This window comes from Vespa velutina, chromosome 21 (assembly GCF_912470025.1).
Source record: "Vespa velutina chromosome 21, iVesVel2.1, whole genome shotgun sequence".
NCBI lineage: Eukaryota > Metazoa > Arthropoda > Insecta > Hymenoptera > Vespidae > Vespa > Vespa velutina.
In genome coordinates this window covers 3,171,191-3,181,025 of record NC_062208.1, presented here as the reverse complement: position 1 = coordinate 3,181,025, position 9,835 = coordinate 3,171,191, and the positions used below count along the sequence as shown (strand labels likewise).

The window sequence follows — 9,835 nt, the reverse complement described above, 5'->3', positions numbered from 1 at the left end:
CAACACGGATCATCGTGAGATCCTTAAATACCACGTCCAGGGAGTCCTTCGAAGAGGAACTCCCATGTCGAGAGAGATGCGGGTTCTTTCTCTTTCTCTCTCTCTCTCTCTCTCTCTCTCTCTTTCTTTAGCTATTCTTCGACCCTCTTGCGGTACCCTAGGGAAAATGAATGAAAAATATTGTCTCGGACACAATGGCCTTGAGAACGAAAAAGAAGATATCTTGCAGGCTCTCTCTCTCTCTCTCTCTCTCCCCCATTTCTCTCTCTCTCTCTCTCTTCCTATCTTTCAAGGAAGTAGCTGAGGAAAGAGGAGCAAGTTATACGGCAGGATTACGAGATTGCTGCGGGGGGATTACGAAGATGGCTCCTGGGACGTCCAATCTCAAGGATAAACACTTTCTGACGTTCTTACGCCCTGCTGATTCTCTCTTTTCGTCGTACCCTCGCGGTTTCCCACTTTTTTTTCTTTCTGTTTTCACCTACACACCTTCCTCTTCTAACCCTCTCTCTCTCTCTCTCTCTCTCTCTCTCTCTGTCACACTCTTCGATCCCCTTTTTTATTTTTTTTTTTTCTTTCCGTCTTCCTTATGAAGGGCTCCCGCAGACACGACCGAATTACTCGCGAAAACTCATTTTCCTTTCTTCTTGCTCTGCCACGACTGGCCGACTCCCGCTCGTCGTTGGAATATTAAAAATTTAATTATAAAAATACCTCTAGTCTCTCTCTCTCTCTCTCTCTCTCTCTCTCTCTCTCTCTCTCTCTCCTGCAAGTTCGACTTTCGCGAAGTATATCAGATCTCTACCTCTTGGAATGGGTACGACTTCTCGCGGGAGACTTTATCATTACCCCCACTCTTCCATCCCACATTCTGTCTTACTCTTCCCGAAACTTGCCGAATTCCAAGAATTTTGTATTACTCAAGGATGACCTCTTGTAGGACATTTGTCCTTACAAAAACATATTTATTTCGTTCGACGTATCGTATTCTGTGAACTATTTTTCGTTTATAAAGAAATTATCAAATGAAAAGCATCGATTGAAATTCCATTAAATGTTAATGACATTAGGAAATAAATCGTCTAAATTTATCATTACATTTGATTATCGTAATACTAACAAAATTATCTATTTATCTTAGAAATATAATTGATTTTTATTGCATTGTAAAAAAATATATGAGTTCCTCAATTCATTTAATCCTGAAATAGTAAAATGATAATCCGCAACGGACGAGTGGTTTCGGTATATTATTTCGCGAAAGCAAAAGATGGATTAAATTCGCAAGCTACGTCTACCATGCTTATATCTACATATTTCCTACCACCTTCCTATAGTCCTGCGATTATTTGTGGTTTCACTCGGCCAACTTCCAAGCTTTTCGGATTAACGCAACGCAACGCCACGCCGTACTACGAATGAAACGGATTTTGAGTTTAAACAAATGCCTCAGAGTTATCTCTCGGAGCGTTTAACCTCTCCAGTCGCCGTTTGTCCTATCGTAAAATTAACGTAATTAAAGATAAAAAAAAAAAAAATTAATAATTTCTGTTACCAAACGCGAAGGATTTTATTCGCGCGCAACTCCATGATTTTATTTTATCTTTTTTTTTATTTTTTGTTTTTGATATGTAATGTAAATTTATTCTTGCGAAAAAATTGGAAAAAAGTTTCTTAAATAAGTATCAAGTAATAATTGTCACTAATGAATGTATATACGCCGAAATTTATACAATAAATAAATCCATTTAAGTGTTATTTAAAGTCACGAAATACGAAAGCAAAGTATTCGCGATTTAATCAGTAATGGGAATATATTTCTGGGGTAAATGAGGCTCTCGTTTTACATGAAATTTGCATTGGATATCGAAAATGACGTAATAAAAATAACAACCTCTCTCGTTATATTCTCCAAATGCAACGAATCAATTTTCATGTATATACATATATATATATATATATATATATATATATATATATATATATATGTATACATCTGCATACACATAAACAAAATATGCATCGAGTTTTCTATTTCATAAATGCATTAAATATCAAATGATTGCGTAAGTAATATCTATATTTACACTTTTTTATATCATCCTTCGTGAATGTATTGAAACATTCTCTCATATGGCTAAAATTCAAGAAATAACAAACAAAGATAGGTGCAATTCATTTGCAAAGGATAATATTTATTTTCATAATCGAACCCTTTGATATTCTTTAACGCTGATTATAATGAAACATTTGCATTTATATACTTGATCATATTTGTTTCTCTACACCGTCTAAACTATGTTATAAAATACGATAGTCCAACTGGTAGTGTTTACCAACAATTAGCACTATTAATTTTAATAATTTACAATTTCCCCTTGGACACTGGCAATGTAATTGCCGTGCGATTGTTACCAAATGGTGCGGACCCTTTTGAATAATGCATATTCCTAACAACTTCAGCCATTAACCTTTCATTTCTATGCAACCAAGCGATGTATGTGTTTACCTTGAAACTTTAAAATCTGTTAAACGTTTCGAAAAATGTGCATTAATTAAATTTAAGCAAAAAAAAAAAAAAAAAAAAAAAAAAAAAAAAAAAAAAAAAAAAAAAAGAGAGAGAGAGAGAGAGAGAAAGAGGGGTGGGGGTGGGAGAGAGAGAGAAAGAGTAAAAGTGATCGATAATACGATCATCGATATTGACAATTTTCATCCTTGTCCATTTTATCCATTTAATATCAAATTCAGAATTTAATCGATACATTAATAATAAATTTCATTTTTCCAATAAACGTTGATTTTTATCTACTCGATTTACAACGACACGTTGATAATTACGTTTACTTTTATTTGCGCTCTCGTTTATTATCATTTTCTAGTTTTTTTTTTCTTCTCTATTATTTTTTCATTCTTTCCTTTTATTAATCCCGCCTATGATTAATTTCAAATTTACTTGATACAATGCATAAGACGCTTCGATATCGCATTAGGCGAATGTATTATAGTAGCACGGATTAACAACAATAGCCCGGGATATCATGGCTAATTACCGTACGGACAATCACAGGCCTCTCCATGATTCATAGGAGCTCTGAAACGGAGAAGCATTTATAATGATTGTTATTACCTTTTGTTGGTTTCTAAAGATTAATTGTTCTCAGTTGAAAAATCTTTACGAGTATTTAAACGAAGTTAGACGAAATGTTTAAGAATGGATATAAATAAGAATAAATAAGAAGAAGCAAAAAAAAAAAAAAATGAGAATAAAAAAAAAATATAATACGAGAATGTATTATAATATATGATATTAATATTATTAATATTAAACAAACGATTAAATAGAATTTCTTCAAATGAAAATAAAATAAAAGTATATACATATACGTATCTATATATTATAAAAAATAAAAAAAAAAAATATATATATATCCAGTTACCTAATATACCACCAAGCTATTTATCTACAGAAAATGATACTTGGAGTCATTGAATCTCGATCGAAAAGAAATTTATTATGACAATTGGAGAAAAAATATCAAAGTAATTCGAGAACGATGTTATCAAAGTGCTATTAACCTCAAAAACTCTTGGACACTCGCGATTCTCTTAACACCGAAAGAAGAGAATATTTATGAGGGTCGTTTCGAACATTAAAGGCACATCGACGTCTTTAAACGATTTACACTTCCCCCATTCTCGCACTTCACAGAAGGCGAGGCAAAACAGCCGGCATTTTCAAACGCTTCTTCTTCTCTCCCCTCGACTTTATCTATCTATCTATCTATTTATCTATATATTTATCTATTTCTCTCTCTCTTTCTCTCTCTCTCCCTCTCTCTCTCTCTCTTTTGCTCTTCTTTTATGAATTGCACTCGACATCTTTTTTTCTTCTTGTTTCCTCGAACAACATTTTCAACGCATAACGTTAACTACTTATCGTTGGATGTAATAATTTCAGGCCAGTCGTATAGCGCAAATTTGCCACGTGAGTTTTCTTTACGGCTTCTCGCCTCTGAATTCATTAAGAAAGTTTTCCTCCCCGGAGTATGCATCCCTTAGAGAGAGAGAGAGTTATAGAGAGAGAGAGAGAGAGTTAGGAAGAAAAAGAGAAAGAAAGAGTGAGAAAATTTAAACTCGCAATGTATAAATTGCTATTTCTTACAAAAGCTCAGTTATGTTCCACAGTAGAACGCTCAACTTACGAGCTAAGAGAGATAGAGAGATATAGAGAGAAAGAGCAAGAGAGAGAGAGAGAGAGAGAGAGAGGGAGTGGGAAAATAGTATAAGTCGTAATAACTATACATATCTAAGTTTATTTTGTTATTACTAGCTTAACTCTCTCTTTCTCTCTCTCTCACTCTCTCACTCTATCCCTATCCAAAATTTTCTCGAGAAAATTACGAAATCGTTTCTTGCAAAACATCATTTGATTTTTCGTAAAAAAAAAAAAAAAAAAAAATAAAAAAAGAAAAAAAAAGGAAAGTTCACGGAAAAGAATCTTTTTAGATATCTACTCTAACTTCGACACTTTCGATGCATCAAACTATTTGAATAGTTTTCATACTTTCGTCAAACTGTCCAAGTCTCGTAAAGAAAAGTTACTTTTCGAATCGAATGATATCTTCTTCTTCTTCTTCTTTTTCCTTCTCCTCCTCTTCCTCCTCTTCCTCCTCCTACACTTCCTCCTCCATTCTTCTCCTTTTCTTGCTCTATCTTCACTTCCTCGTGGTTACGAAACGTGAGTTCAAGTCTATAGATATTTCTCTTTTCTTAAAGATGGGGGGCATCTGCTTAACGTTACGACTTAACAAGAAACGTGATTCTTTGACTGAGGAATAAGAGAGAGAGAGAAAGAGAGAGAGAGAGAAAGATGGGGATATACTTCTATTTCTTCTGCTTGATGATTTCTTATAGAAAGAAAAATTTGAGAAAGAGAGAGAGAGAAAAGATAGGAACGAGAGAACGGATAACTGGGACGATTTAATCCGTCTAAAGGGAAATATCTTGATGGAGCACAAAAAGTGAGATTTAAAAAAAAATCTAGAGTAAAGTAGAGAAATGAGAAGAATTACTTTGAATACATGATGGGAGTTTCGTTAAATCATGTTTAAAAAAAAAAAAAGAAAAAAAAAACAAAAAAGAAGAAAAAAAGAAATTATTTGCGCTATTCTTCTTTTTTATCTTTTTTTTCATTTTTTTTTTTTTTTTTTTTATTTTTTTTTGTTCTCGTTGAGTACAAACCGATAATAAGTCAAAGCGCAGTTATCTCGGTTTCGAGATGACGAATGTTTTCGTTTGGAATAATTTATCGGAATTTTTTCTTCTTTCTCTATTTTTTTTTTTTTTTTTTTTTTTTTTTTTTTTTTTTACAACGAAATCATATCCCCGCCATATCATGGGGGGAGGGAGGAGGGATAAGGATCTTGTTCCGTTATCGTTAATTCAAATTAAATAATGTCAACGAAATTTCTCTTAGCCGACTAAGCAGGATTTACAACGTGTCGACACTAGAACGAGACTCACTCTCTGACCTCGGTGCTTCAAACGTCCATTTTAATAATTCATCCAATTCGAGGTTAAACGTTATAAAATTTAGACGAAGCCGTCGTTTACTCACGAGAAAGGTTTGCCATAAGCAAACCCCCTTGTTATATTACAATTCCCAGTCAATTTTCAACTTCTTATCTAAAGGAGGTTAACAAAATACACGAACGTGTATAGATTTTTCTTAAATAATTATCAACTGATATAATTCCTAAAAGGCTATTGTTTAACAATATAAACGTTCAAAGTTCGTTCGAAGTAAATACGTAGATATAGTTTATCTAACTCATGAAAAAAAATTAGAGTCGAATATGTCTATCCCTTCTCATTTTCTACGTCTACTTCTGTAATATTTCATCGGTCCGATTCTCTCCTTAGTTTTCGTCGAAGGTCGAAATAGTCGAGGGTACTCGTGTACCATATACCGACCGACCATGGTGGACCGAGTTGGATGCTTAGGAACACAATGGAACCACTGTTGAAGAGAAAGAGCTCAGGCGTTTCAGAAGGCAGCTTCTCGGCAACTGAAATGTCGAAAGGAAGAAGAGAAAAAGGAAAAAAGAGAGTGAGTGAGAGAAAGAGAGAGAGAGAGATGCCTTTCAAGCTCCGATCTTTCACGAGAATTCTCGGATTCTTAACAAAGACCGTCCAAGCTTTCTATCTTTCTGTCTCTTCTTTCGTACGGAACACGTTTGGAACGCGTTTAACGTGCTTGCGATACTTTGTACCCCGTAGCGAAATATCAGAAAGAATCGTTGCCGAGTTATCTTCTTTCTTTCTCTTCTACATGTTCGTTCACCAAAGCAACCAAGTCCCGTTTATTGGATCGACCCAAAGAGGTAGATCGATCTATGATCAAAACCCTCTAATCGTGCTACATGACCATGGCCATCCTCCAAGAAACATCGCCATTCTACGATTTCTTATGGTTCTCTTTTCTTCTATCCATCTCTCTCTTTCTCTCTCTCTCTCTCTCTCTCTCTCTCTCTCTTTCCTCCTTAAGCCTCCCAAAGGATTTCGGAACATCGTTCGAGGAAACCTTTGTCATGCCGACGAAAGCTACGAATATTTTACTCTTTGATATTTTATCTCAAGAATTTTCAAACGAGAAAATGATGCTAGTAAGTAATAAAGAAAAATCCATATTATATAATATTTTCTTTATCCCAACCCTTCATCCTCGATAAAAATCCAAATTTTTATAAGTCAAATCCTCGTCATTCGAAGATATTATAATTTAGAATACTTTTTATTATTAGAAAGTTTGGCCAGACTTTAAACGATACCTTTTACCAATTTCTTTCTTCGATGTTTAGAAGAATCTTTAAGAAATAGGAAAAAAGAAAAGAGAAAAGAGAGAGAGAGGGAGAGAGAGAGAGAGAGAGAGAAAGTGAAAGAGAATCGATTGATATATTATTCGCTTATATCTCTTAAAAATATCATGTACAATGCAGTTAAAATTCTATAGTGAAGGTGACGAGTAATAAAAAGAAAGAAAGAAAGAAAAAGAAAAAAGAAACAAAGTGTAAGAACCCGTTCCGACTGTTTGGCCTACATTTACCTTTGAAAAAGGGGTTAAGGCAAGGCCTTTATTGGGTTAATATTTCATGCTTGACGAGCGTGATGCGACACCGCCATGAAGATAAACCATCCTTCTCACTCCCTTTTCAAAACCCTTCGTAGTCGACGTTTTACGAGCGACAGCCGAGGTATTACGTCCCTCTTTTTCAAATTTATCTTTTACGGAAACGCGCTAACATGGCTAATGGAAAAAACGAAAATGGCCACTTTAGCTTAGGAGAGTACTTTTTATTCATCAATGAATATTTTTTTCGCTTTATTTCTTTTTTTTTCCTTCTTTTTCTTTTTTAACCTTTTTTCTCTTTGCTCCTCATTTTTTTCTCTTCTTCTTACATTGCACACGAAATAGTTATAAATAGATACGTATAAGCGCTTGTCCACGTAAGCCCAACGAATTTTCCATCTGGCTGCACTCCATTTTACTCTTTAATTAAAAGATCATGGTAGCTTCCCTCCCCTTTATATATCCACCGTACTACTCAATACTCGATATATGTATGTACGTACGCGTCATAAAATGGAATTTAATTAAATTCGATCGAATCATTACTCGATTCGTCCAGAAGAAAGAGCCAGTAAATAACGTCAGATAAATCATTGCGACTACGTTTTAATCGTTCGATGATAATTAATTTCGAACGATAGAAATCGATAAAAAGAGACAAAGAGAGAGACAGAGAGAGAGAGAGAGAGAGAGAGAGAGAAAGAGAGACACAGAAAAACCATTTATTTTCATTGATATTAACCTAATATTGAAAAAGGAAAGGGGGAGAGAGGGAGAGAAGGGAGAAATAGTCATCAGAAAATGAACCACAAAATACATTAAAAAAAAAATCAATTGACCGATCAAATAATTAATGGATTCGTCCCAAAAGGAAAGATCAATAAATAACATGAAAGAAATATATTATTCGATTTCGTTGTAATCGTGCAATAATTATTAACATAGAATAGAACGAAAATCATAAAATTCGAATGATAAAAAAGGGTCATCGAAGATGAGAATAAAATGCATTTGAAGAGAAAGGAATAATAAAACAGAGAATGAAAATAAATTAAAATTAAACAATCGTCGAGCGATTATTAATGGAAATGTAAAAACGGAAATGGAAAAACTTTTCATTGAACCATTGAAAAACACGATTGTTATTTCTGTATTTATCGTTAATATAAATGAAATTGTGTAAGTACAAATGCCGAAAGGGAAACAAGAGGGGGCGGGGGGCGACGGGGAGGGATGGAGGATATGGAAGAGGAGGAGAAAGAGAGAGAGAGAGGAGAAGAAAGAGGAGGTGGTATAGGGACGTCTCCCTGTACGTGATCGTTCCAAGTCGTTCCTCGTCTTAAAGAAGCGCAGACTATCATCGATATTCTTCCCTCGAAGCCAAGCTCAAGCAGGGAATACCGATCGAAGTGTCCTCTTCTGCTTTTTTCTCCAGCAAATATTTTTGCGCTCTCCTGATTTCTTCTTCCCAACGGAGGCCAAACTATTCGAATTCCCAATACGTAAGGAGGACACCGCGTTTGTAATTATCCGTTTCCCGATCTCCGATACACACACACACACACATGCATGCTTGTGAGCGACACTCATCTTTATATATAATAAATTAAAATCTTTAAGAAATGTTTGAAAAAGGGGAGGAGAAATTTAATCCAAAAAAAAAAAGAAAAAAGCAAATTTTTCATATTGAATTTAATAATACGAATAACGATGTACACGTAAAAGAAAATATTCAATATGGTGGGATTCATAGAAAAGAAAAGAAAAAAAATTATATATCCTAGCCAATTACTTGATAAGACAGGAGAGAGACACGGCGAGTAAACCAAACGAGAAGACGAGAGAAACTCTGTGGAAAATGCGAGAAATGAGGAAGAGAGAGAGAGAGAGAGAGAGAGAGAGAGAAAAGAGAAAACAAGTAAACCAACTTAGACCGAAGATGCTCATCCATACATGCAGGAAGAGTAAACCATACGTAAATGTACGTACACACAGGAAGAACTATGGTGTATATATATATATATATATATACAGGGTGAATTCCGCGACTAGAGCTTTACGAATTCCTATCATCCTTCTAGAGTTTTCTATCTTATTGTTGAACAAACGTGCCAAACAAAGCAAAGATTCATAAAAGCAGCAACAATTTCGTTACTCTCTCTCTCTCTCTCTTTGGAGTCTATCTGTACAAAGCGAAGATATATTTCGTATAAAAAAAAAAAAAAAAAAAGAAAAAGAAAGAAAAAAGAGAAAGGAGGAAAAATAAAAAAAAAGAAGAAAGGAGAGAGACAGAAATAGACAGAGAAAAAGAGAGAGAGAGAAAGAGAGAGAAAGGAACAACACGATATAAGAGATAAAATTCGTCGTGGAAATTAGACTTAGTCATAATAGAATTCATTGTAGAAATGTTTCACAAGAAAACGTCAAATGAGTCACCCGGTATAGATACTTTTAGCTCGCATCCGCGTTCGAGATGTTAAGAGCGTGCACACACGTACAGAGAGAAGCGCACCAATATATCGGAGCAAGCTATCCCGTAACTCGGAGGTTACGCGCTCCGCAGGAAGACTTCGTAATTCTTCGTGCGTCACAAACGTGCCCGTGTTCTCCGCGTGCGTACAAGGGATCGAGTACTACGAGAGGTAAAACCGGCAGAGTTTACAAGCTTCGTTCACACGAGCCTAATCAAAAGGAATACTTGTATGA

General features: G+C 34.9%; 1 protein-coding gene across 2 annotated transcripts in view; it reads left to right on the top strand.

Moving 5' to 3' along the window:
• LOC124956281 (hemicentin-1) overlaps positions 1-9,835 on the top strand; it is a 155,817-nt gene that overhangs the window by 105,401 nt on the left and 40,581 nt on the right. The gene's annotated exons all lie outside the window — the stretch shown is intronic.